This window comes from Oncorhynchus gorbuscha, linkage group LG05, assembly GCF_021184085.1.
Source record: "Oncorhynchus gorbuscha isolate QuinsamMale2020 ecotype Even-year linkage group LG05, OgorEven_v1.0, whole genome shotgun sequence".
NCBI classification, from domain to species: domain Eukaryota; kingdom Metazoa; phylum Chordata; class Actinopteri; order Salmoniformes; family Salmonidae; genus Oncorhynchus; species Oncorhynchus gorbuscha.
Genome location: NC_060177.1, coordinates 39,161,168 through 39,188,811, shown reverse-complemented (window position 1 = coordinate 39,188,811; position 27,644 = coordinate 39,161,168). Strand labels below are relative to the sequence as shown.

Here is a 27,644-nt window from a genome sequence, read left to right as displayed (position 1 = left end):
AAAAAAACAGATATCTCTATCGCTTAAGCAGGTGGATTTCCATGGGGATTTTTGTATTATGTTAATTAGATTTCCGTAGGGGCGTAGAAATTGTAAGCTATGGGTCAATCAGCTTCTTCATATGCCACAACAGTCAGGTGAATGGATTATCTTGTAAAAGGAGAAATGCTAACTAACAGGGATGTAAACAAATTTGAGAGACATGGAACATTTCTGGGATCTTTTATTTCAGCTCATGAAACATGGGACCAACAATTTATGTTCAGTATAGGAACAGGGTGGAATCCTATTACACAAGCTCCGATGCCCGAAGCATGTGGCAGGGGCTACAGTCCACTGCAGGATTACAAGATAACCAACCTGGCCTCCAAATACACCTCTGCTGTCTTCAATCAGGATCTCAGCGATCACTGCCTCATTGCTTGCGTCCGTAACGGGTCTGCGATCAAACGACCACCCCTCATCACTGTCAAACGCTCCCTAAAACATTTCAGTGAGAAGGCCTTTCTAATCAACCTGGCCTGGGTATCCTGGAAGGATATTGACCTCATTCCGTCAATAGAAGATGTCTGGTTATTCTTTAAAAATGCTTTCCTCACAATCTTGAATAAGCATGCCCCATTCAAAAAATGTTGAACCAGGAACAGATATAGCCCGTGGTTCACTCCAGACCTGACTGCCCTTGAACAGCACAAAAACATCCTGTGGCGTACGGCATTAGCATCGAATAGCCCCCGTAACATGCAACTTTTTAGGGAAGTTAGGAACCAATATTCATAGGCAGTGAAGAAAGCAAAGGCTAGCTTTTTCAAACATAAATTTGCATCCTGCAGCACAAACTCCACGAAGTTCTGGGACACTGTAAAGTCCATGGAGAATAAGATAACCTCCTTCCAGCTGCCCACTGCACTGAGGCTAGGAAACAATGTCACCACCAATAAATCCACAATAATTGAGAATTACAAGAAGGACTTTTCTACGGCTGGCCATGCTTTCCACCTGGTCACACCTACCCAGGTCAACAGCCCTGCACCCTCCACAGCAACTTGCTCAAGCCTCCCCCAATTCTCCTTCACCCAAATCAGCAGGGCTAGAAAATCTGGACCCTCTCTTTCTAAAATTATCAGCCGAAATTGTTGCAACCCCTATCACTAGCCTGTACAAACTCTCTTTCGTATCGTCTGAGATCCCCAAAGATTGGAAAGCTGCCATGGTCATCCCCCTCTTCAAAGGAGGAGACACTCTAGACCCAATCTGCTACAGACCTATATCTATCCTACCCTGCCTTTCTAAGGTCTTCAAAAGCCAAGTTAACAAACAGATCACCGATCATTTCGAATCCCACCGTACCTTCTCCGCTATGCAATCTGGTGTCCGAGCTGGTCATATGGGTGCACCTCAGCCACGCTCAAGGTCCTAAACGATACCATAACTGCCATCAATAAGAGACAATACTGTGTAGCAGTATTCATCGACCTGGCCAAGGCTTTCGACTCTGTCAATCACCAAATTCCTATCGGCAGACTCAACAGCCTCGGTTTCTCAAATGACTGCCTCGCTACTTCTCAGACAGAGTTCAGTGTGTCAAATCGGAAGGCCTGTTGTCCGGACCTCTGGCAGTCTCTATGGGGGTGCCACAGGGTTCAATTCTCGGGCAGACTCTTTTCGCTGTATACATCAATGATGTCGCTCTTGCGGCTGGTGATTCTCAGATCCACCTCTACGCAGACGACACCATTCTGTATACTTCTGGCCCTTTGGACACTGTGTTAACTAACCTCCAGACGAGCTTCAATGCCATACAACTCTCCTTCCGTGGCCTCCAACTGTTCTTAAATGCAAGTAAAATTAAATGCATGCTCTTCAACCGATCGCTGCCCGCACCTGCCCGCCCGTCCAACATCACTACTCTGGGCGGTTCTGACTTAGAATATGTCCACAACTACAAATACCTAGATGTCTGTTTAGACTGTAAACTCTCCTTCCAGACTCATATCAAGCATCTCCAATCCAAAATTAAATCTAGAATCGACTTCCTATTTTGCAACAAAACATCCTTCACTCATGCTGCCAAACATACCCTCGTAAAACTGACTATCCTACCGATCCTTGACTTCGGCGATGTCATTTACAAAATAGCCTCCAACACTCTACTCAGCAAATTGGATGCAGTCTATCACAGTGCCATCCGTTTTGTCACCAAAGCCCCATATATTACCCACCACTGCAACCTGTATGCTGTCGTTAGCTGGCCCTCGCCAAACCCACTGGCTCAAAGTCATCTATAAGTCTTTGCTAGGTAAAGCCCCGCCTTATCTCAGCTCACTGGTCACCATAGCAGCACCCACCCATAGCAAGCGCTCCAGCAGGTATATTTCACTGGTCACCCCCAAAGCCAATTCCTCATTTGGCTTTTCATTCCAGTTCTCTGCTGCCAATGACTGGAAGGAATTTCAAAAATCACTGAAGCTGGAGACTCATATCTCCCTCACTAACTTTAAGTACCAGCTGTCAGAGCAGCTCACAGATCACTGCACCTGTGCATAGCCTATCTGTAAATAGCCCATCCGTAAATAGCCCATCCAACTTCCTCATCCCCATAATGTTAAGTATTTTTGCTCCTTTGCACCCCAGTATCTCTACTTGCACATTCATCTTCTGCACATCTATCACTCCAGTGTTAAAATTGCTAAATTGTAATTATTTAGACTCTATGGCCTATTTATTGCCTTTACCACCCTTATCATACCTCATTTGCACACACTGTACATAGGCTTTTTTTCTTATTTTGTTATTGACTGTAAGTTTGTTTGTTCCATGTGTAACTCTGTGTTGTTGTTTGTGTCACACTACTTTGCTTTATCTTGGCCAGGTCGCAGTTGTATTGAGAACTTGTTCTTAACTAGCCTACCTGGTTAAATAAAAGTGAAATAAAAAAAATTAAGTAAGTCCCAGCCGTGATCTGCCCAACGATGCTCTCTACCAGACGACCTTAATGTATTTTATGCACGCTATGACAAAAACACCACAGAGCCGTGCACAAGGGTCCTCGCTGACCCAGGGGACTGGGTGATCTCGCTCTCAGAGGCAAAGGTTTTTAGTCAGGTCAACACTTGTAAGGACACGTGGCAGAACGGAATTTGAAGGCGCGTTCTCAGAGCATGCGCAGAACAGCTGGAAAGCATGTTCACGGTCATTTTCAAACTCTCCTTGTCCCAGTCTGTTATCACCACGTCTCAAGCTGACCACCATCATTCCTGTTCCAAAGAACAGGGAGGGAGGGAGTAGCCTCACCGCGACTACATCCCTCCCCTCTGACCATCAGATGCAGGCCATCAATCCAGTAAAAACAAAAAATACATGTATATTATGCTCATTCAGCTGTGCCTCATAAGTAATAACAAATTATATATTACCAGTGTGATCATAGACCAATTATTTTTTAAATATAATTTGAAAATGGTCTGAGAAGGCCAAAATTGGCAGGGCAATTGAAGCATAGCCAATATGCAGTGATAATGTATTTGGCCAATAACTACTGCACAAACCTCATTGCTACAGAACTGTTTTAAAATGGTTAATGTTGCATAGGCTTAGGTTTAAGTCATGATTAAAAACATCTGAGCGGTAGATCTCTGCTTTCATTTTGACTCAGAAAGTGATTTTGACTCAGAAAAGGTTGGTGAGCACTGCCCTAGACCCACTACAATTTGCATACCGCCCCAACAGATCCATAGATGATGTAATCTCAATTGCACTCTACACTGCCCTCACCCACTTAGATAAGAGGAATACCTATGTGAGAATGCTGTTCATTGACTACAACTCAGCGTTCAACACAATAGTCCACTCCAAGCTCATTACCAAGCTTGGGACTGAACACCTCCCTCTGCAGCTGGATCCTGGACATCCTGATGGGTTGACCCGAGGTGGTGAGGGTAGGCAACATTACCTATGAAATGCTGACCCTCAACACTGAGGCTCCACAGGGGTGTGTGCTTAGTCCCCCTCTGTACTCCCTGTTAACCCACTGCGTGGCCACACACGAATCCAACACAATCAAATTAGCTGACGATACAAAAGAGGTAGGCCTGATCACCGGCGACGATGAGAAAGCATACAGGGAGGAAATCAGTGACCTGGCATTATGGTGGTGGTGGGTGGGGGGGGGGGGGAGTGTACCCCATCCACATCTGCAGTGGAGTGGGTCGAGAGCTTTAAGTTCCTCGGTGTCCAAATCACTAAGGACTTAAAATGGTCCACACACATACATAAACATGCACACACATTCATTCTGACTCTACACAGATACACACTCACATGTAATACAATCATCATATATGCTGCTGCTACTCTGTTTATGATATATCCTGATGCCTAGTTACCTTACCCCTATACATACTGTATCTAATCCTACCATTCCAGTATCCCTGCACATGGTAAATATGGTATTGGTAGTGGCCCTAGAACTGATCCTATATATATCTTACTTACTTTCTCATGTTCTTCTTATTTCTATTTGTCATGTGTTTTGTTCTACTTGAATGTTTCTTAACTTAACATAGCACTACTGCAGACTTAGCTAGTGCGTGAACAGTCGCGGGCAGGACCTAGTTGATACTGTTCGCTAGTGAGAGGGCAAGACCAAGAAACACAGGCAATAGTCAAACATTGAGAGATGTGTCCAGCAATGTGTTTATTAGTCTTTTTTTATCTACCTGAAAGCTGACAATTACCTGCTAAGGGAAACACTTGGCAATCGTCAAGTTCATTGTTGTGGTGTTAATTTGAAATTTAATTTTTTGACAATCCTCATATAAGATGTTATGGACCTTAATAATAAACTATAATCCTGAACCTCATGTATCCCCTAGCCCTGCCTCTCCGCCAACACGCACACACCTTACATACGATATTGCTCGAATTTATTCATATATAATGCAACAAGGCCACAGAAGAGAATCATAGTGACAGGAGAAGCCTGAGAAGCCTTGTACAGACTGCTCTGTCTCTGACTACCACCTCAACAGGCTTGTATTTTTGAGGTTGCGTCCCAAATGGCACTCTATTCCCTATGAAGGGAATAGGATGCCATTTTGGATGCAAGCCAGAAAGATTTCCAAGCTTTCAGAGGAGAATCTGTGACAATCACCATAGCAAGTTCGAGAACCTTAGAGCTCAATTCAACGTAACCTGCATTGCAGCATAGAGCATTTTAGCGAACTAAATAACTATTGCACCATAGCACTCACTTCTGTCATCTTGAAGTGCTTTGAGAGACTAGTCAAGGTTCATATCACCTCCACCTTACCTGTCACCCTAGGCCCACTGCAATTTGCATACCGCCCCAATAGGTCCACAGACGATGCAATCGCCATCACACTGCACACTGCCCTATCCCTTCTGGATAAGAGGAATACCTATGTAAAAATGCTGTTCATTGACTACAGCTCAGCATTTAACAACATAGTACCCTCCAAGCTCATCATTAAGCTTGAGGCCCTGGTGCTCAACCCCGCCCTGTGCAATTGGGTCCTGGACTTCCTGACGGGCCGCCCCCAGGTGGTGATGCAAGGAAACATCTCAACCTCGCTGATCCTCAACACTGGGGCCCCACAAGGGTGCGTGCTCATCCCCCTCCTGTACTCCCTGGCCACCCATAACTGTGTGGCCATGAACACCTCCAACTCAATGATCAAGTTTGCAGACGACACAACAGTAGTAGGCTTGATCACCAACAATGACACGACAGCCTATAGGGAGGAGATGAGGGCACTCGGAGTGTTGTGTCAGGAAAACAATTGAGAGCATTCTGTCGGGCTGTATCACTTCCTGGTACGGCAACTGCACCACCAACAACCGCAGGGCTCTCCAGAGGGTGGTACGGTCTGCACAAAGCATCACCTGGGGCAAACTACCTGCCCTCCAAGAAACCTACAGCTTCCTGTCACAGGAAGGCCAAAAAGATAATCAAGGACAACAACCACCCGAGCCATTGCCTGTTCACCCCGCTGCCATCCAGAAGGCGAGATCAGTACAGATGCATCAAAGCTGGGACCGAGAGACTGTAAAACAGCTTCCATCTTAAGGCCATCAGACTGTTAAACAGCCATCACTAACACAGAGGCTGCTACCTACATACAGACTTGAAATCATTGGCAACTCTAACAAACGGATCACTAGTCACTTTATTAATGCCACTATAATAATGATGCTCACATATCTTGCATTACTCATCCCATATGTCTATAATGTATTTTATACCATCTATTGCATCTTTCCTATGCCACTCAGTCATTGCTCATCCATATATTTATATGTACACATTCTTATTCCATCCCTTTACTTAGATTTGTATGTATTATGTTGTTGTTGTGGAATTGTTAGATTACTTGTTAGATATTGCTGCACTGTCGGAACACAAAGCACAAGCATTTCGCTACACTCGCAATACACACTGCTAACCATGTGTATGTGACCAATAAAATTTGATTTTATGGTCAAGAATACAAGCTATCAACCTCATTTTCGAACGTTGCTATAGGCATAGCCAAACAACAGAAGTGATGGATTTCCGCATCAATTTATTGAGTATAAAAGTCAAGTAAACAAGTATAAGTGTAATTGTATATTCATTTTGTTTGTTCGCTAACATTAGCTAGACTTACTAGTAGGCTAGGTCTGCTGTGATCACATCAGTCGTGTTGTGTAAGAAACAGGAAGACTCAATGGATGGTGACAGCTATGTGATGGTCGTCTCACGGGCTCCTCTGATTGGCAGGTGTCACCGTGGCTGAAGAGCCACGCACACTACCACCCACGATGACAGATTTGTCACTTCATTTTTCCCTGACTACTGGAGCAAGTGAGTAATTATGAGGGCTAGGTGAGAGGAGGGGGATGCTGACTGGGCAGGAATGAAACAGGCCTGTCAAAGAAAGGGGGAGAGAAAAAGAGAAAGAGGGGTGGGAGAGAAAGGAGGGGGTGAGAGAAGTAGAGATAAATAGGAAAAAAATTGAGAGGCAGGAGGAGGGGTGCTGTACTGTAGACGGAGAGAGAGAGAAAGAGAGAACGAGTCGGGGGGGGGGGGGGGTGTACACAGGTATCCCCAGATTCATGGCTTTGACATCTGTGTCCTTCTCGACTCGCTGCTCACAGCCCGTTTGTCAACCCCCCCCTCCTGGTCGGCCATGAAGGGAGGAGGGGGGGATGGACGGACTGACAAAAAAAGATCCCTTATCCCTTGACTACTCTGGTGAATGGGGACATATTTAGGGATGAAGAGGTTAATGTGCTGGGTAGAATGAGGGAACTTCTGAAACACACTAATGTAAAACACACACACTACTGCAACCCAGGAGATGGAGAAATAACACACATGCCCATCAGTGAAATTAAGAAACCCCAAAAAGAGTTATGAGAGAATGCTTGACAAATAATGGCTTCCAACCAAGAGAAATCAGAGGTGGGGATTCAGTATCTTACCTATACTCTTTATCCTTCATTCTTTCTCTCCATGCCCTCTGCTCCGTTCATCTGGCTCTGCCCCCTCTTTCCTCTTCATCTCGTTTTCTCTACCCATCTCTCTCTCTTCTATCCATCGCGATCTCTGCCCTCACATTTTCTCATCTTAATTGCTCTTTCCTTCTCTCCCTCTAGTTTGCACCCTCTTCTCCCCACCTTTTTCTCTTTCTACCTCCCCCTCCCCCTTCCCTCTCCAGGTGTGTGATATTTCTGCAGCAAAAGGCAGCATTTCGGAACTACTCTCGGAACTACTCCTATGTGAGGCCCTGTTTGTCACAAATCATTAAGCTTGGCCAGTGACAGACAGGAGCTGACCCTGAATGTCCATATGCTCTCTCACACACCAGTGAGTGCACATGCCGGCATGGGCTACACACACACACACACACACACACACACACACACACACACACACACACACACACACACACACACACACACACACACACACACACACACACACGGTAAATGGTACAAAAACACACAGGCAGAAAGGCAGAAAAGCAGTGAAATACTGTACTGTGTACAATCTGTTAACATGTATACACACTAGAGCTGGGTGGTATGGACAAAAAGTTGTATCTCAATACACTGACCCATTTTGCTGGATAATGATAAATACATCTATTTGTTTCACTTTTAATGCACAGTTCATTTCCATTAGTGGTAGGTTTCTTGACCAACTTTTCCCAGTACCGTTGAGAAGTAAGACAACGGAGATGGGATGATTTAAAAAAATAAGCTTGCTATTTCATTTAACGTCCGGAGAATGCATGATTTACATTTTGATGTGCAACCTGTTAAAATAGGATCTAGAATGATATGATGTCTTTTTAACTTTTTAAGCGTGATATGTCCAAACGGTCATGTGACGAAAAATCTGAGCACCGGAACAAAGTTCTTCGGTAGTCGTGGCATCCCAGTCTATTGACAAGACGCTAAACTACAATACCAGTTGTTATGTGTTTCTTTCCACAAGAGATTACTTCCAGCATTGCTCAATCAGTACGCAAATCGAGAGGGGGGAAAAAATTATGTGACGTAAGAAAAGTTGCTTCGGTAAGATGAAGACAATGTTGGTGTCTAATTTTAAATTTATCTTCTGTGCTCTAGTGTGCTTACACATATGCACATCAAAGAAATCCATAAATAAGAGAACAGACCTTTGCAATGCATCAACTGCAGTGGCTTTGCGCTTCAGTAAAAACTAAGGCAGTCAAGTCTCCCACAAGTGATTTCTCCTGTAATTTAAAACTCTGGTTGCTTTCACCCCTTTTCGAATTTAAATCGATACACAGTAAAATACAAAACGGCATGCACGGCCGGAGATAAGGCTCCGAAGACAGGCACGCACAATAAAATGTTGCAAATGTACATATAAAACCACACTGAACTGGCTTTGGATGGCTACTGCCTTCTACTACACTTCCTACAGGGGGCATTCGGTGGACCAGTACTGAAGTTTGTGTGCGTGTCCATTCCTGTGTGTTTGCGTCCATGTCCATGTGTGTCCATACCAGGAAAAAAAAGCTGCCTGATAGCTCTGCTCAGGTGTTGTGGTCACATGACGGTCATGCAACATCTAATGCCATTTTAAGCTCCACCCACAATATTATCAACCACAATAGGTAGGGAAAAGAGAGACGGTAAAAAACCTGATCTAGCCTATTAACAAGTATTTTTTATGTTGTTTATTTTTTTTGTGGTGGGGGGATATGATATTTATACAGGCATTTAGACTATAAGCTATTTGCATAGGAGTGTATTTATCATTTTATGAGGGTTTAGGGTCAATAAATTCAGTAAGCTAAAGTGTGTGTGTGTGTGTGTGTGTGTCTCATCTGAGCCCCCTTCGGCCAGGTAGAGGTCTCTGGCGTAGAGCATGGACTCAAACAGCAGAAAGTAACCCTGGAAGAGAGAGAGAGGACAGATCAGTAAAATAAAATGGTCAGGGAGACATGCATCGGAGGGTTGCTGTACCGATGTGCCGCTAAGTTGAACCCTGTACTGCTCCCAGACTGTAATGTGAGTAATTGTGTGGTGGGGATAGGTACTGTGACGGCAAGTACTAACACATTTCTGCTCGTCGTCCTTACCAGGGTCTTGACCTGACTGCAGTTCGGCGTCCTAATTAACTTTAGTGGTCAAATGCTCACCTTCGATGGCCACTGGCACGCTGTAGAAGTGTGTTCTTCACGGATTAATCCCAGTTTCAATTGTACCGGGCAGACAGCGTTATCTTGAGGCCAATTGTCGTGCCATTCATCTGCCGCCATAACCTCATGTTTCAGCATGATAATGCACGGGCCCCATGTCGCAAGGATCTGTACACAATTGCTGGAAGCTGAAAATGTCCCAGTTCTTCCATGGCCTGCATAGTCACCAGTCATGTCACCCATTGAGCATGTTTGGGATGGTCTTGGTTGACGTGTACGACATTGTGTTCCAATTCCTGCCAATATCCAGCAACTTTGCACTGCCATTGAGGAGGAGTGGGACAACATTCCATAGGCCACAATCAACAGCCTGATCAACTCTATGCGACAGAGATGTGTTGCGCTGCATGAGGCAAATGGTGATCACACCAGATACTGACTGGTTTTCTCATCCATGCTCCTACTTTTTTTTAAGTATCTGTCACCAACAGAAGACTAGGGTCTAATTATTTTCTTTCAATTGACTGATTTCCTTATTTGAACTGTAACTCAGTAAAATGTTTTAAATTGTTGCATGTTTCATTTATTTTGTTCAGTGTAGTTCAGATAAGATATGTGCTGGTATCAGTAGTATCTCCCTCACACACCCCCAGTGCAGCGATGTGGAGATGGCTTCTGTGTTTCTGTGTTTGGCTAATTAACAGCGTGTGTGTGTGTATATGAGACGGGCATAAAGGGGTTGGATTGTGAATCACGCTGTCAGACTTGAAGGGATAGTCCCAATGCATCATGGGGAAAAAAGGGAGGCGTAATTCTCCTTCCAAACGTTTCTCTTCCTCTCCATTTCTCTCCCTTCCCCTCCCTCTCCTTCAGGTAAGGCAGTGTCCCTTGAAATTGGGCTGTAAATTACGAGGTCGGGGTACGTTGCAAGAGAGTTTTAACAACAACCTGGTCCTGAGAAAAGGACAGACCAGGACTAAAACAGTCAGCCAGTCAGAAAATAGGGACTTTGGTTCTAGAGTGGAAAATATTGGGTTACTGTTGGGCAGGGGAGACGAATGTAGACCCTAACACTACTTTGAAATATGAGAGAATCACCATCTTTTAAGTTCATGCATGGGCCATGAGATGGTGGCAATTGCAGTTGGAGTGAGTTGTAAATTAGAGCTGGCTTCTTGTTTGCCTCCCTCCCTTTCTTATCTTCTCCTCTCTTTCTGCTGAAAGGTTGTCTTCATTTGAATAATAATCTCTTTGAATTATTATGCAGCAGACCAAAGCCATCTTGTTCGCTCTCTCCCTCCCTTTCTCTGCACCTCTCTACTACACCTCATCTTCCTCCTTTCCTTTTCTCAAAGAGGTTCTGGCCCAAGCCTCTTTGCCCGAACTCCTACACATTTGGTATGCACAGATCTGAAATGACTGGATTGATGTAAGCAATATGGGGATTGTTCCACTTTGCCCTCTCTGAGGCCATATTGCTTTTGCCTATCCTTCTCTTTACTGTTTGAATATCTGGATGAAAGCAACATGGTCTTATGGAGGGCAAGGGTGAGCTATCCCCATATTGTTTACAGAAATATATATATTGTTTTTGAACAGGAAAGGGAAACAGTACAGGATCTAGGGGTTGAGGTGGAACCGAGCCAAAAGAGAAGGAGTTAGGCCTATAGGAAGGGTTGCATGCTGCCTCGGAGAAAATGCCATTTGTCAGCAGTGCCCATCAGTCAGAATGAAGCAAAGCAGATGCAATAATGGAATAATACCCGGGCTACTGTGCTATTTAGTGGAGCAGAACACAGGGCCACGCCAGGGTCAGACCTTCCCCTCAACACTGGGGCTTCTGAGTAGCAGGGGACGTGGAGTGCTCCATGACGAGTCATTGTAAATTGTTCGGTAGTATTCCCCTCACACACCCCCAGTTCAGTGACGTGGATCGATGGCAGCATTTGCGTAAAACCGAAAGCGCGAACCACCGCATTTAACCATGGCAAGATGACTGGTAATATGGTTGAATACAAACAATGTAGTTATTCCATCTGTAAAGCAATCAAACAGGCAAAACATCAGTATTACATTTACATTTACATTTAAGTCATTTAGCAGACGCTCTTATCCAGAGTGACTTACAAATTGGTGCATTCACCTTATGACATCCAGTGGAACAGTCACTTTACAATAGTGCATCTAAATCTTAAAGGGGGGGGGGTGAGAGGGAATACTTATCCTATCCTAGGTATTCCTTAAAGAGGTGGGGTTTCAGGTGTCTCCGGAAGGTGGTGATTGACTCCGCTGTCCTGGCGTCGTGAGGGAGTTTGTTCCACCATTGGGGGGGCCAGAGCAGCGAACAGTTTTGACTGGGCTGAGCGGGAGCTGTACTTCCTCAGTGGTAGGGAGGCGAGCAGGCCAGAGGTGGATGAACGCAGTGCCCTTGTTTGGGTGTAGGGCCTGATAAGAGCCTGGAGGTACTGAGGTGCCGTTCCCCTCACAGCTCCGTAGGCAAGCACCATGGTCTTGTAGCGGATACGAGCTTCAACTGGAAGCCAGTGGAGAGAACGGAGGAGCGGGGTGACGTGAGAGAACTTGGGAAGGTTGAACACCAGACGGGCTGCGGCGTTCTGGATGAGTTGAAGGGGTTTAATGGCACAGGCAGGGAGCCCAGCCAACAGCGAGTTGCAGTAATCCAGACGGGAGATGACAAGTGCATGGATTAGGACCTGCGCCGCTTCCTGTGTGAAGCAGGGTCGTACTCTGCGGATGTTGTAGAGCATGAACCTACAGGATCGGGCCACCGCCTTGATGTTGGTTGAGAACGACAGGGTGTTGTCCAGGATCACGCCAAGGTTCTTAGCGCTTTGGGAGGAGGACACAATGGAGTTGTCAACCGTGATGGCGAGATCATGGAACGGGCAGTCCTTCCCCGGGAGGAAGAGCAGCTCCGTCTTGCCGAGGTTCAGCTTGAGGTGGTGATCCGTCATCCACACTGATATGTCTGCCAGACATGCAGAGATGCGATTCGCCACCTGGTCATCAGAAGGGGGAAAGGAGAAGATTAATTGTGTGTCGTCTGCATAGCAATGATAGGAGAGACCATGTGAGGTTATGACAGAGCCAAGTGACTTGGTGTATAGCGAGAATAGGAGAGGGCCTAGAACAGAGCCCTGGGGGACACCAGTGGTGAGAGCGCGTGGTGAGGAGACAGATTCTCGCCACGCCACCTGGTAGGAGCGACCTGTCAGGTAGGACGCAATCCAAGCGTGGGCCGCGCCGGAGATGCCCAACTCGGAGAGGGTGGAGAGGAGGATCTGATGGTTCACAGTATCGAAGGCAGCCGATAGATCTAGAAGGATGAGAGCAGAGGAGAGAGAGTTAGCTTTAGCAGTGCGGAGCGCCTCCGTGATACAGAGGAGAGCAGTCTCAGTTGAATGACTAGTCTTGAAACCTGACTGATTTGGATAAAGAAGGTCATTCAGAGAGAGATAGCGGGAGAGCTGGCCAAGGACGGAACGTTCAAGAGTTTTGGAGAGAAAAGAAAGAAGGGATACTGGTCTGTAATTGTTGACATCGGAGGGATCGAGTGTAGGTTTTTTCAGAAGGGGTGCAACTCTCGCTCTCTTGAAGACGGAAGGGACGTAGCCAGCGGTCAGGGATGAGTTGATGAGCGAGGTGAGGTAAGGGAGAAGGTCTCCAGAAATGGTCTGGAGAAGAGAGGAGGGGATAGGGTCAAGCGGGCAGGTTGTTGGGCGGCCGGCCGTCACAAGACACGAAATTTCATCTGGAGAGAGAGGGGAGAAAGAGGTCAGAGCACAGGGTAGGGCATTGTGAGCAGAACCAGCGGTGTCGTTTGACTTAGCAAACGAGGATCGGATGTCGTCGACCTTCTTTTCAAAATGGTTGACGAAGTCATCTGCAGAGAGGGAGGAGGGGGGGGGTATTCAGGAGGGAGGAGAAGGTGGCAAAGAGCTTCCTAGGGTTAGAGGCAGATGCTTGGAATTTAGAGTGGTAGAAAGTGGCTTTAGCAGCAGAGACAGAGGAGGAAAATGTAGAGAGGAGGGAGTGAAAGGATGCCAGGTCCGCAGGGAGGCGAGTTTTCCTCCATTTCCGCTCGGCTGCCCGGAGCCCTGTTCTGTGAGCTCGCAATGAGTCATCGAGCCAAGGAGCGGGAGGGGAGGACCGAGCCGGCCTTGAGGATAGGGGACATAGAGAGTCAAAGGATGCAGAGAGGGAGGAGAGGAGGGTTGAGGAGGCAGAATCAGGAGATAGGTTGGAGAAGGTTTGAGCAGAGGGAAGAGATGATAGGATGGAAGAGGAGAGAGTAGCGGGGGAGAGAGAGCGAAGGTTGGGACGGCGCGATACCATCCGAGTAGGGGCAGTGTGGGAGGTGTTGGATGAGAGCGAGAGGGAAAAGGATACAAGGTAGTGGTCGGAGACTTGGAGGGGAGTTGCAATGAGGTTAGTGGAAGAACAGCATGTAGTAAAGATGAGGTCGAGCGTATTGCCTGCCTTGTGAGTAGGGGGGGAAGGTGAGAGGGTGAGGTCAAAAGAGGAGAGGAGTGGAAAGAAGGAGGCAGAGAAGAATGAGTCAAAGGTAGACGTGGGGAGGTTAAAGTCGCCCAGCACTGTGAGAGGTGAGCCGTCCTCAGGAAAGGAGCTTATCAAGGCATCAAGCTCATTGATGAACTCTCCGAGGGAACCTGGAGGGCGATAAATTATAAGGATGTTAAGCTTGAAAGGGCTGGTAACTGTGACAGCATGGAATTCAAAGGAGGCGATAGACAGATGGGTAAGGGGATAAATAGAGAATGACCACTTGGGAGAGATGAGGATCCCGGTGCCACCACCCCGCTGACCAGAAGCTCTCGGGGTGTGCGAGAACACGTGGGCGGACGAAGAGAGAGCAGTAGGAGTAGCAGTGTTGTCTGTGGTGATCCATGTTTCCGTCAGTGCCAAGAAGTCGAGGGACTGGAGGGAGGCATAGGCTGAGATGAACTCTGCCTTGTTGGCCGCAGATCGGCAGTTCCAGAGGCTACCGGAGACCTGGAACTCCACGTGGGTCGTGCGCGCTGGGACCACCAGATTAGGGGTGGCCGCGGCCACGCGGTGTGGAGCGTTTGTATGGTCTGTGCAGAGAGGAGAGAACAGGGATAGACAGACACATAGTTGACAGGCTACAGATGAGGCTACGCTAATGCAAAGGAGATTGGAATGACAAGTGGACTACACGTCTCGAATGTTCAGAAAGTTAAGCTTACGTAGCAAAAATCTTATTGACTAAAATGATTAAAATGATACAGTACTGCTGAAGTAGGCTAGCTGGCAGTGGGTGCGTTGTTGACACTACACTAATCAAGTCGTTCCGTTGAGTGTAATAGTTTTGACAGTGCTGCTATTCGGGGGGCTAGCTGGCTAGCTAGCAGTGTTGATTACGTTACGTTGCGTTAAAAGAACGACAATAGCTGGCTAGCTAACCTAGACAATCGCTCTAGACTACACAATTATCTTTGATACAAAGACGGCTATGTAGCTAGCTATGTAGCTAGCTACGATCAAACAAATCAAACCGTTGTACTGTAATGAAATTAAATGAAAATGTGATACTACCTGTGAATGCGACCGGGTTGTTGAGTTCTATTCAGAAGACGTTGGCTAGCTGTTGGCTAGCTGTTGGCTAGCTGTTGGTTAGCTAGCAGAGTCTCCTACGTTAAGGACGACAAATAACTGGCTAGCTAACCTCGGTAAATTAAGATAATCACTCTAAGACTACACACTCTAAACTACACAATTATCTTGGATACGAAGACAGCAAAGACAGCTATGTAGCTAGCTAACACTACACTAATCAAGTCGTTCAGTTGAGTGTAATAGTTTCTACAGTGCAGCTAATCGGTGGACGTTAGCTAGCTGGCTAGCTGGCTAGCTGCTGGGCAGAGCAGTGAAGACTACGTTAGGACGGCGAAATACGATAATTACGCAATTATCTTTGATACAAAGACGGCTATGTAGCTAGCTAAGAAGAAATTGCTAAGATTAGACAAATCAAACCGTTGTGCTATAATGAAATGTAATGAAATGTAATTAAAAAGTTATACTACCTGCGGAGCGAAGTGCCGATGCGACCGCTCGCTCCAACCCGGAACCATAACCCTAGTCACACTCATTTAGAATGCCTGAAGCTTTAACAGTACTTAAAGCTGTGTGCGTGTGTTTGTGTGAGAAAGAGAGATTGCGTGTCTGCTGTGAGCAAGTGTTAAACTTCAAGAACATTGATAAGAGGGAGGAGGCCGACTTGAACACTGGGAGCAGAACTAGTTTACAGTTAGTTACTTTTGTGTTGTTTATGGCGAAAATACTATCAAAACAAAATGTTGTGTTCCCATCCCTTACAATCAAAGCCTCTAACTGAATGCACTGCATTATAAATTAAAACATCTTTCTTTTGTGCCATATTTGAGCAAATTCATTGTGATTAATTAATGCTATTAACCCCTTACACTCATGGGAATTGGCCTATATGGATAGTGCTACATTTAAATGTTTCTTACAGGAGAAATATGGAAACCATATGCATAACCATGGTGGCAATTGAAATGGAACAGTTTGGAGATTATGGAAAAATTATTAGACTAAAGATGAGGACAACAATTCACCTGACAAGACTGAATCCCAGCAATACACTTTTTATTTTATGTGCACTTTACATTTACTGTACTTTTCTCAGCATTTGTTGAAAACAAAATCTGAAAATACTCTGGATAAATTCAGTAACATGACAAGAATATTTGTGAAAAATTTGGGGTAGGTGCAATTTAAATGACAAGGGTTTGAGGGAGAGGTCTAACTGGTGTTTCCAAGTAGCCAAAGACCTCTCCAAAGTGTGCACAGTTCCTAAGTAATTTCAATTCACTTATGACTCAAAGATGAGTCTTCAACTATGAGGTGCTTTTTTGTTTGTTTTTATCTCCTAGTTGTGCAGTTGAGAAACAACAGAAGAACAACTGTAGTTGTTTAGAACTCAGCCCTGCATCTACGCCTTTACAGAATTACTGTCAGGTGGGCATCATTTGAAAGCTTGTGCAGTTGAAGTCGTAAGTTTATGTACACTTAGGTTGGAGTCATTAAACTCGTTTTTCAACCACTCGCCAAATTTCTTGTTAACAAACTATAGTTTTGGCAAGTCGGTTACGACATCTACATTGTGCATGACACAAGTCATTTTTACAACAATTGTTTACAGACAGATTATTTCACTGTATCACAATTCCAGTGGGTCAGAAGTTTGCATACACTGAGTTGACGGTGCTTTTAAACAGCTTGGAAAATTCCAGAAAATGATGTCATGGCTTTAGAAGCTTCTGATAGGCTAATTGACATCATTTGAGTCCTTTGGAGGTGTATCAGGATGTATTTTAAAGGCCTACCTTCAAACTCAGTGCCTCTTTGCTTGACAATACGGAAAAATCAGAAGTAGTCAGCCAAGACCTCAGAAAGAAAATTGTAGACCTCCACGAGTCTGGTTCATTCTTGGGAGCAATTTACAAATGCCTGAAGGTACCACGTTCATCTGTACAAACAATAGTACACATGTATAAACACTACGGGACCACGCAGCCATCATACAGCTCAGGAAGGAGACGTGTTCTGTATCCTGGAGATGAACGTACTTTGGTGTGAAAAGTGCAAATCAATCCTAGAACAACAGCAAAGGACCTTGTGAAGATTCTGGAGGAAATAGATATAAAAGTATCTATATTCACAGTAAAAACGAGTCCTACGAATCCAGACTACGGTTTTCAACTGCACTTGGGGACAAAGATCGTACTTTTTGGAGAAATATCCTCTAGTCTGATGAAACAAAAATAGAACTGTTTGGCCATAATTACCTTAGTTATGTTTGGAGGGAAAAGGGGGAGGTTTGCAAGCCGAAGAACACCATCCCAACCATGAAGCATGGGGTGGCAGCATCATGTTGTGGGGGTGCTTTGCTGCAGGAGGACTGGTGCACTTCACAATATAGATGGCATCATGAGGAGGGGAAAAATTGAAGCAACATCTCAAGACATCAGTCAGGAAGTTAAAGCAAGGAGGCCTACAACCTGACTCAGTTACACCAGCTCTGTCACGAGGAATGGGCCAAAATTCAACCAACTCATTGTGGGAAGCTTGTGGAAGGCTACCCGAAAACATCTGACCCAAGTTAAACAATTTAAAGGCAATGCTGTCAAAAACTGATTAAGTGTATGTAAAACGTCTGACCCACTGGGAATGTGATGAAAGAAATAAAAGCTGAAATAAATCATTCTCTCTACTATTATTTGGACATTTCACATTCTTAAAATAAAGTGGTGATCCTAACTGACCTAAGACAGGGATTTCTTTACTCTGATTAAATGTCAGGAATTGTGAAAAACTGAGTTTAAATGTATTTGGCTAAGGTGTTTTTAAACTTCCGACTTCAACTGTAATTGAATTGTTACTAGTTACTACTGCCAACGTGTATAGCTAAATTATAAAATACGATATTACAGTGTTAGGCTTTCACAAAGCAATTCATATATGCAGATCATAATTTGTGTGCATAGAATTGAGTCATGAGTGTATTCAGGCCAGTGGCGGTTGGTGCTGTTTAAAATGAGGGGGGATGATTATTTGTTTTATGAGCATGGCCTTATTTCTATTCCAGCATGTAGGATGACTGTCATTCATATTCAACTCACCCAGCTCAATGCAACATCGATAGGTTTAGGCTACTACATGATACTCTAATTTTCCCTCTACTCATCATGAGGTTGCTACAACCTAGCCAATGAATTAAAGTTTATAACGTAGTTGCACAGTTCGAGAGAATTTTGAATAATCAAGGTGACAGACAGTGACACATTCAATATGGCCTTGCACACTCTTGCCTGCATTTAGCTGATCTAGGGTGTATTCTTTAGGCCAAAGGTTGCAAATGAGAGTTTCTATTAGACAAATTCAGTTATGTTATCCCCGTTTTGTTCTGTTTGCTTCCATTTAAGAAACGTTTTTCAACAGAATCTGCGGAATGAACACACCCCTGAACACACGCAAACAGTTCACTTTCATAGCAGCCACATAAAAACAGAATGATCACTTTGCTCATTGTATATATATTTCCTAAAGACCAATTATTATTCTGATCATATTTAGTGCATGGGCATTTCCGTCCCAATTTCTGCACTGGATTACAGACTATTCTCTAAAAGGTACTTTTTCCCTAATTTATCAGTTACCAGTTTTGGCCATTAAAGGCAAAGATCCAGGGCCTGTGGCAATCCTGTTGGAGATGGTGGTCCTTTCCCCTCCTTTGGGTCAATAGTTAAGAGAGTAAGAGAGGAGATAAGTACTTTTCTAGTCCTGCTAGGTCACATGGTATCACACCAACAGTTAGGGTTGAGCTATTTTTATGACCCATTGCCTTGGAGAGAGAGAAAGTATTTTGTGGACATATTTAAAATATCTTAAAACTTATTTTTAGCTTTGCTTTTCCTAAGGGTGATTTTTAGTTGTTCAGTTTCTGTCATTCTTTTGTATTTTTATCTTGGGTTTGTTGTGTAGTAAATATCTCAGCTTTTATTTTCATAGTGTTTTATTTGTCTTTCCTGTGAAGCACATTGCGTTGCATTCCATGTCTGAAATGTGCTGTATAAACAAAGCTCAACTTAATAACCAAAAGTTGGTTTAGGTAAATTCAACTACCTCATCCCCATATTGCTATTTATCTTCTTGCTCTTTTGCACCCCAGTATCTCTACTTGGACATCATCATCTGCACATCTATCACTCCAGTGTTAATGCTAAATTGTAATTATTATGCATCTATGGCCTATTTACTGCCTTACCTCCCTAATCCTCTACATTTGCACACACTGTACATAGATTTTACTATTGTGTTATAGACTGTACGTTTGTTTATGTGCAACTCTGTGTTGTTATTTTTGTCGCACTGCTTTGCTTTATCTTGGCCAGGTCGCAGTTGTAAATGAGAACTTGTTCTCAACTGGCCTACCTGGTTAAATTAACTTTGTGTCTGTGAATGTGGATGTGCACATGTTTATGTTTTCGACTGTGTGTCTCTGTGTGAGTGTATGTGTGTATGTGCCTATGCATGTGTGAGTGACTGACGGTCAGTCCGACTGGGCGACAGGATGACTGATTACTGCTGTCCTCTACTTGGGCAGGTGAAACTCCTATTACTGATAATGAGGCTAGAGAGGAGAGGCTGCCATTAATTTGTCTCCACAGATCTAACGCACATAGTCAGTGTGTTTGTGTGTGCGCGCACCCACAATTGTTGAACTCTCCCCAAATAAACTCTGGTGCCCTCCAAAGTGGACGTCGAGGCAAACTTTGCAAACTTCAAGACAAATCCTTGTAAAATATGATAAAAGAAACACTGTCAAATCTACAGACCACAACCATTAAGCCAAAGTCCTTCATGTCTTCTTTTTGCTTCATAAGTTATGAAAAGTGCTTTTTCCTCAATTAAATTACAGTTGTAGTCAGAAGTTTAAATACACCTTAGCCAAATACATTTAAACTCAGTTTTTCACTATTCCTGACATTTAATCCTAGTAAAAATACCCTGTGTCTTAGGTCAGTTAGGAATACCACTTTATTATAAGAATGTGAAATGTCAGAATAATAGAAGAGAGAATGATTTATTTCAGTTTTTATTTATTTCATCACATTCCCAGTGGGTCAGAAGTTTACATACACTCAATTAGTATTTGGTAGCATTGCCTTTAAATTGTTTAACTTGAGTCAAACGTTTTGCGTGGCCTTCCACAAGCTTCCTAAAATAAGTTGGGTGAATTTTGGCCCATTAACTGAGTCATGATGCCATCTATTTTGTGAAGTGCACCAGTCCCTCCTGCAGCAAAGCACGCCCACAACATGATGCTGCCATCCCAGTGCTTCACGGATGGGATGGTGTTCTTCGACTTGCATCTCTTGGAGACAGAACGCGTCTCCTTCCTGGGAAGTATGGCTGTGTGGTCCCATGGTGTTTAAACTTGTGTACTATTGTTTGTACAGATGAACGTGGTACCTTCAGGCGTTTGGAAATTGCTCCCAAGGATGAATCAGACTTGTGGAGGTGTACCATTTTTTTCTGGGTCTTGGATGATTTCTTTTGATTTTCCCATGATGTCAAGCAAAGAGGCACCGAGTTTGAAGGTAGGCCTTGAAATACATCCACAGGTACACCTCCAATTGACTCAAATGATGTCAATTACCCTATCAGAAGCTTCTAAAGCTTCTAAAGACATAATGTTCTGGAATTTTCCAAGCTTTTTAAAGACACAGTCAACTTAGTGTATGTAAACTTCTGACCCACTGAAATTGTGAAACAGTGAATTATAAGTGAAATAATCTGTCTGTAAACAATTGTTGGAAAAACGACTTGTGTAGATGTCCTAACTGAGCCAAAACTATAGTTTGTTAATAAGAAATTCATGGAGTGGTTGAAAAACTAGTTTAATGACTCCAACCTAAGTGTATTTAAACTTCCGACTTCAACTGTACCTACCGCCTTCCGGAGAAAAACATTTTTTTCTGAAATCCTTCTTTCCAAATCAAGCTCACCCTGCTTCATTCTCTATTCACAGTTACAATATTTGCTAATCACTTCCCAGTGACCTAGGCCAACCAATGGAATTAGGCTTTGCAATCACATTGAAGAGACCTCAATGTGGATTTCCATATTAATACTTCAGCCCGAAGGTTTCTCTCTCGTACCTTTTCACTACACCTAAAGTCTGAGGGTTCAAGGCTACAAAACTGATTCTAAAAGCCAACTTCACTCATGAGAGTCCCCCCTCCCCCTCTCATCATAAACAGTCACCTAGCCCCATCAGACCTCATTGATCTCTGGGTGACAAGCTTTATTTAGCTTCTCAGTAATTCAGCCCCTTCTCCCCCCAGTCAGAAGTCTCTTAACTCTGGCTTCATCCCAAATGGAACCTTATTCCCTACATAGTGCACTACGTCTGATCAAAGCCATGTGGCCACAGGTCAAAATTAGTGCACTATATATGAAATAGTGTGCCATTTGGGACACAGTCTTTGTGAGAGACAGAAGAAAGAGTAGAACAGAGAAAGGAACGGATCAATGCTTTGAGTTATGAAACAACAGTGGCACAGCTAAAGGCCATCTCTCAAACAAAACCCTGGATAGGTAGACAGGCGACTTGTTTCACAAAATGAACCCCCCTCCACCTCCACCTCACCCCCGTTAATCACCAGCCCGAATGATCCCCCTATTGTCTAGTCTGAAAATGGGAGACTGCCAGAAGTTCAGACATTTTCTGATGGAACTTGTCGCTTCTCCCTCGGGGTAGAGACCTTACTGGATGGATCACTTTACATCACCCAGTTAACTCGTGTGTGTGTGTGTGTGTATTACTAGTGTGTGTATTACTGAGTAGGCTTCACCAAAGGCCAATATTTTCAATCAAACACTACGAGTAGTAGCATATGACAAATTGTTCTCATAACACAAAGGATGCTTTCTTTGCCATTGTTATGATTATCTCAGAGATAAAACATATTTCTCCATGGCAGGTCAAATATTTGTAAAAAGTACTCCAAGTCAAACTGAATTAAAACTGTTATGTGCCTTTAATATTCTCCGATTACTTCAAGAGTAAAAAGAAGCAGCCATGTTCACCAGAAGTGTCTAATTTTAGTGATGTCCCTCCTGTGTATCCCTACCATCCTTTTGGCTGGTTGTCAGACCCATATTCCCTGTCCCTTGTTGGAAGCATTAGGAGGCTCAGGGTACCTGGTTGGCACTGCTCTCCTCTGTCTACCCCTGTGCACTTTGGGTGTGTGTGTATCCTCTGTGTGCTGGACAGCGCTGGTGGGCATAGGGGGCCAGTTTAGTGATATATTACAACGTTCATAGCCTGACACCTTGGCATGGGGATCAGCATAGTCCTAGGTTCTGCCAAAATCACTCTAGTCTATGAGTAAAGCCACTACACAAAGTCATCAAAGTCAAGCCCCACACCCAGGCTAATATGGCAAATTGATAAGTTAGTAAAAATTGATAGCCTATAGATGAATCAAAGTCATGATGGCAAGAACAACTTCCTGAGGTATTAAAATAAGTGATTTATATCACTCTGTTGGTAAATACTTGCATCAGATCACATTTATAAAAGGATTGGTATTCTGGTTAAAATCCATTGATGACAACTTGAAGACCTTGTTGGGACTAAACCCCTATAAGACACAGGGCTACATCAGTCTCTTGCTGTCGGGACTGAGACTTACTACTACTTACCGCCAACAAGGTCGCAGACTCAATTAATTTACAACTCGGCGAGGGCTGTCATTTCTCCACTTTACACAGGCAGATCCTAGGGCAGTGTTTTGGGGCCCTGGACTCTTTGAGAAATGTCCAGTCGCTGCGGTGATGAGGAGTGACAGGAGGATTCTCAGACTTATTAGCGTTCTGCGAGCCGGTGTCATTAGAGATTCGCGTCACTCTGTGAATTACTATTTCCCCTTGTAACGGTGTGAGCGTCCGTGCGAACCGCAATGCTCTGTTCTGTGACCCCCCCCCCCCCCCGGGGTGGGACGTGAGTGAGGACAGATACGGCCTGCTCATGAATTAAGGATGACTTCAGTGGTGTTCAACTTTCAACCCCTACGTCCATATCGCCGGCGAGGATCTGGCTGACAAATGGGCATCAGTGCTCAGAGCGACTCCAAGTAACTCTGCTTCCCTGGTTAAGTATTCGGGAGGGGACATGGCCGGGGCTAATTCTGAAGATGCCATGTTTAAAATAGTCACAGCTGCTGCTACTGATGGGGAGGTTTCTATAATGTATGTTGAGATATTGTTCCAATTTTACAGGGTTTGGGGAATTTCCATTTAAATTCAAGACGATTCAGGAAATATTTAGAAAAAGATACAGTATCTTTGGCATGTCCATCACATTCTTTTAAAACCACAACCTGTAATTATTCAAGTGATAACTGAAGCTAAAATAAACAACTAAAATAATGAGTGCGAACAGTGAACTGACCATCCATTCTGAGATGATGATGTCCACCATCTCAAGGGGCAGTTTGACCTCCTCTATCCTGCCCTTTATCAGAGTGACCCTGTCCTACAGCTGGTTCGACCTAAGAGGAAATGAGACATTAAAAGAAAAAACATGTCATCTTTCCTGTTCAAAACATTTTTATTGCAATAATGAAACAAGTCACTATTGCTATAGTCCAAAATTACAGCCAGAAAGTTTCATTTTCTTATCTTAATGTATCATGGTAACAAATCAATAGCTGTACTATGATCTCCTAACAACACACGGCTTTTGTGTAATATTCTAAGGTTAGGACTGCTATTCTTATTAAGTGGTCTATGATCTCTCACAAGTATAAAAAAAAGTCCCCGTATTTGAGGCACAGCAAACAGTGAATTTGCTCCGACATATACCCAACCTACTACTCTGACTTTGGTCAAAAGCCAAGCCATTTTGGGTAAGCAGGACATAATTGTTCCTCCCCTGTGGCCTTTTCACAAAGAGGTTTGTGTGTTAACAAACACCCAACCTGACCTGTGTGTGTGTGTGCGTGTGTGCGTCCAGAGCACGTGTGTGTACAGATGAGGTGTGTGTATACACAATACATTCGAGTCCGTACTGATGTGGTGACTACGAGAGTGCACCCTGTTTAAATGATCCTTCCTTTTCTGACCGGCAACCCAGGGTATCAATCTCTGTGCATATTCCATTATCATGACAGCTAATGTTACTGGGGACAGAATAATTACTCACGGCCCAAGAGTGCATTTCTGCAGCGCTGATCCTTATCTCCCGCTCCCTCTCGCTCGCTATCACATTCTCCCAGAATCACTCTCTAACGTTCTCTCTATCCCCCTTCTCTACCTCCCTTCCTTTTTCTCCCTCCCTTCAGGAGTGGGAAACACTGTAATCTCATTATTGGGGTAATTTAGAGGACAATGCCAGGACACTGGGGGAGGGGAGTGGGGGAAGGGGGGGGTGTAAAGGGGCATTGAGAGGTAGAAAGAGATAATGACCAAAATAAAGAGAGCGAATGTGTGTATGTGTTAGAGAAAGAGAGATAGACACAGAGAGAGAGAGAGAGAGAGAGAGAGAGAGAGAGAGAGAGAGAGAGAGAGAGAGAGAGAGAGAGAGAGAGAGAGAGAGAGAGAGAGAGAGAGAGAGAGAGAGAGAGAGAGAGAGAGAGAGACATTCTTCTGGTTGCTTGTGGTGTTAATCCTGTACCCCTTGTGGGTTAAATACACACGTCTCATCATCCTAAATCCATCTGTATCGGAGTAGCAGGATTATACCACAACTCCCGTGGGGGTACAGGGCTCTACAGTGAGTCTATTTAACTCACATCTTAATGCACCTGGATTTTTTTGCACCTAGAAAAATGTTGGATTCTGGCTTTATTACCTCAAATATTTGTAATTGTGCTTATAAATCTCTTTGTGTGCGCCTATATTTTTCAATTTAGGTGCACACGTGCTCCTTATAAATAAAGCATAGTTTATTCCCCAATGTCCTACAGCCCCAAAAAATCTATATTATATACACTCAATGGTTAGTTTATTAGGTACACCACCCTGTTCACAAAAATGGTTCGGTCCTACAGACAGGCCACTGAGTGTATAGTTAAGGTATTTTAACATTTTATTGACAAATTTAGGATAGTAATGTAGATTGGGAGATCGATGAGAGGGACAAAGCAGAGAATGTGAGTTGAGGAATGGGGGATGGAATTGCTGCCTCCAGGGACAAATGTGGTCTGGGGGTGGCAGCACTACACTACAACTAGACCAGCCAATGACAAGAGTTCGATAGTATTTTGAGTGGAACATTCCTTTAAAAACCAATATGGTTCAGTCTTCAAATCTCCATCAGTGTGCTGTTCCTAAAGTATTCCTATCTGTGAGCATGGCTTCCAGTGCAGCTGGTCGAAGAATTAAACAACAGTATAGCTCTCAATGCAACACTCGACTAATCAGACAATTCAGTCAGATTATCTATATAATAAAATGCCTTGTAATCCATCAATAATCTCCCATTTTTCAAAGGCACTGATTGTAAGTTAACTCATCCTGTTTTCTAATTTAAACATATGAGCGAGTGAGAGCGAGATTCCTGTCTGGCGTACAGCAACCATTTTAATTGGAGCCCGAACAATATCAGTTCACAGACATTAAATCGGTCGATAAAGGCTTTTTAAAGCTATATCGGTATCGGCCGAAATAGGGTGGAAAAAGGCAATCTAATGCTTATCAGAACACTTATCTGAACCATAATCATGATGCGTCATTATTGTCACAATGTAAGAAATCAACATAGTTATTGGACATTTCCTCTTTTGGATGGCAATTTATGAGAATTCAGTGTAGAAAAATGTAACTTTAAAATGTTTCATATATATATATATATTTGTAAGTCCTCCCCCCCTCCCGCCCCCCCAAAAAACTGAATTTGACACAAAATAGCATATCTGTCGTAGGGCTGTGACAGTAATTGAATAACCATGTAACTGACGGTTATGGATAGAGACCGGCATGGAAATAAAATAACCAGCAAAACCGTTTAAATAGGCCTATATTCATTTTTGTATATATTTTTCTCTTTATTTTCATGTAGTTGAACTTTACCTAACAGCGGGAATGTTTACTAATGATTATAAGCAATTGTTTTGCTAACTCTATCTATTCAACTTTCTACATCTCCTCTTTCCAACTTTCTCGAGCAGCTAATTGCTAGATGCGCGGGCGTGTAGAGGGCTATAGGCTATGGCAGTTCAATAAATAAAAAAATTGATGCGTGGCTCATTTTGATTGCTTGCTAGTAAATAAATAAAAAGGTTGGATATGTCTGACTATTCATGAATTATTCAACAGCAGCCGACAATGTTGTTCTGGCTCTGAAGCCTATAATGCACTAATGTGTCAAGTGGACAATGAGCCAATCCTCTCCAACCTGGCATGGTATAATTTGATACGGAATATTTTCTTATTATATAGACTAATCAACGCTGATCAGGACCGGTCCTGGGCGATATGCTGCCGTATACAAAACAAATGCCATCCTCCTAGCCCCACAAAGTAGAATAGTAACCTATGAATACCCATTTGGTAGCCTACCATTTGTAAAACATGCATTTCTATGTTTATACCAGTCATTAGGTTACATTCATTTATGTTAATGCATGTGTTACAGTAATTTACCACTGTACATTTTCAGAGTGGAAACGTTGTTAGCAGAGTTCAAAACCTGCTACACTTGTGAGAAACAAGTTTTGATTTATTTCATACCATCATTTTTGCGCTCCATGTGAGCAATGAGAATGTGATACAACTGCATTGTTGAATTTCACTACACCCGCAATAACATCTGTTAAATACAGTGCATTCGGAAAGTATTCAGACCTGTTGACGTTTTCCACATTGTTACATTACAGCCCTGTTCAAAAATATATCAAATTATTTTTTCACTCAATCTACAAACAATACTCCATAACGGCAAAGCAAAAACAGTTTAGACATTTTTAAACATCAAATTTACATAAGTATTCAGACCCTTTACTCAGTATTTTGTTGAAGCACCTTTGGCAGCGATTACAGCCTCAATTCTTCTTGGGTATGATGCTACAAGCTTGGCACACCTGTATTGGTGAGTTTTTCCCATACTTATCTGCAGATCCTCTAAAGCTCTGTCAGGATAGATGGAGAGCGTTGCTGCACAGCTATTTTTAGGTCTCTCAAGAAATGTTAGATCAGATTCTAGTCCAGGCTCTAGCTGGGACACTCAAGGACATTGAAACTTGTCCCGAAGCCACTCCTCCGTTGTCTTAGCTGCGTGCTTAGGGTTGTTGTCCTGTTGGAAGGTGAACCTTCACCCCAGTCTGAGGTCCTGAGCACTCTGAAACAGGTTAAAATCATGCTCCT

General features: G+C 43.7%; 1 pseudogene; it reads right to left on the bottom strand.

The window, feature by feature from the left end:
* Positions 1 to 27,644, bottom strand: part of LOC124034873 — a 144,245-nt pseudogene that overhangs the window by 62,239 nt on the left and 54,362 nt on the right.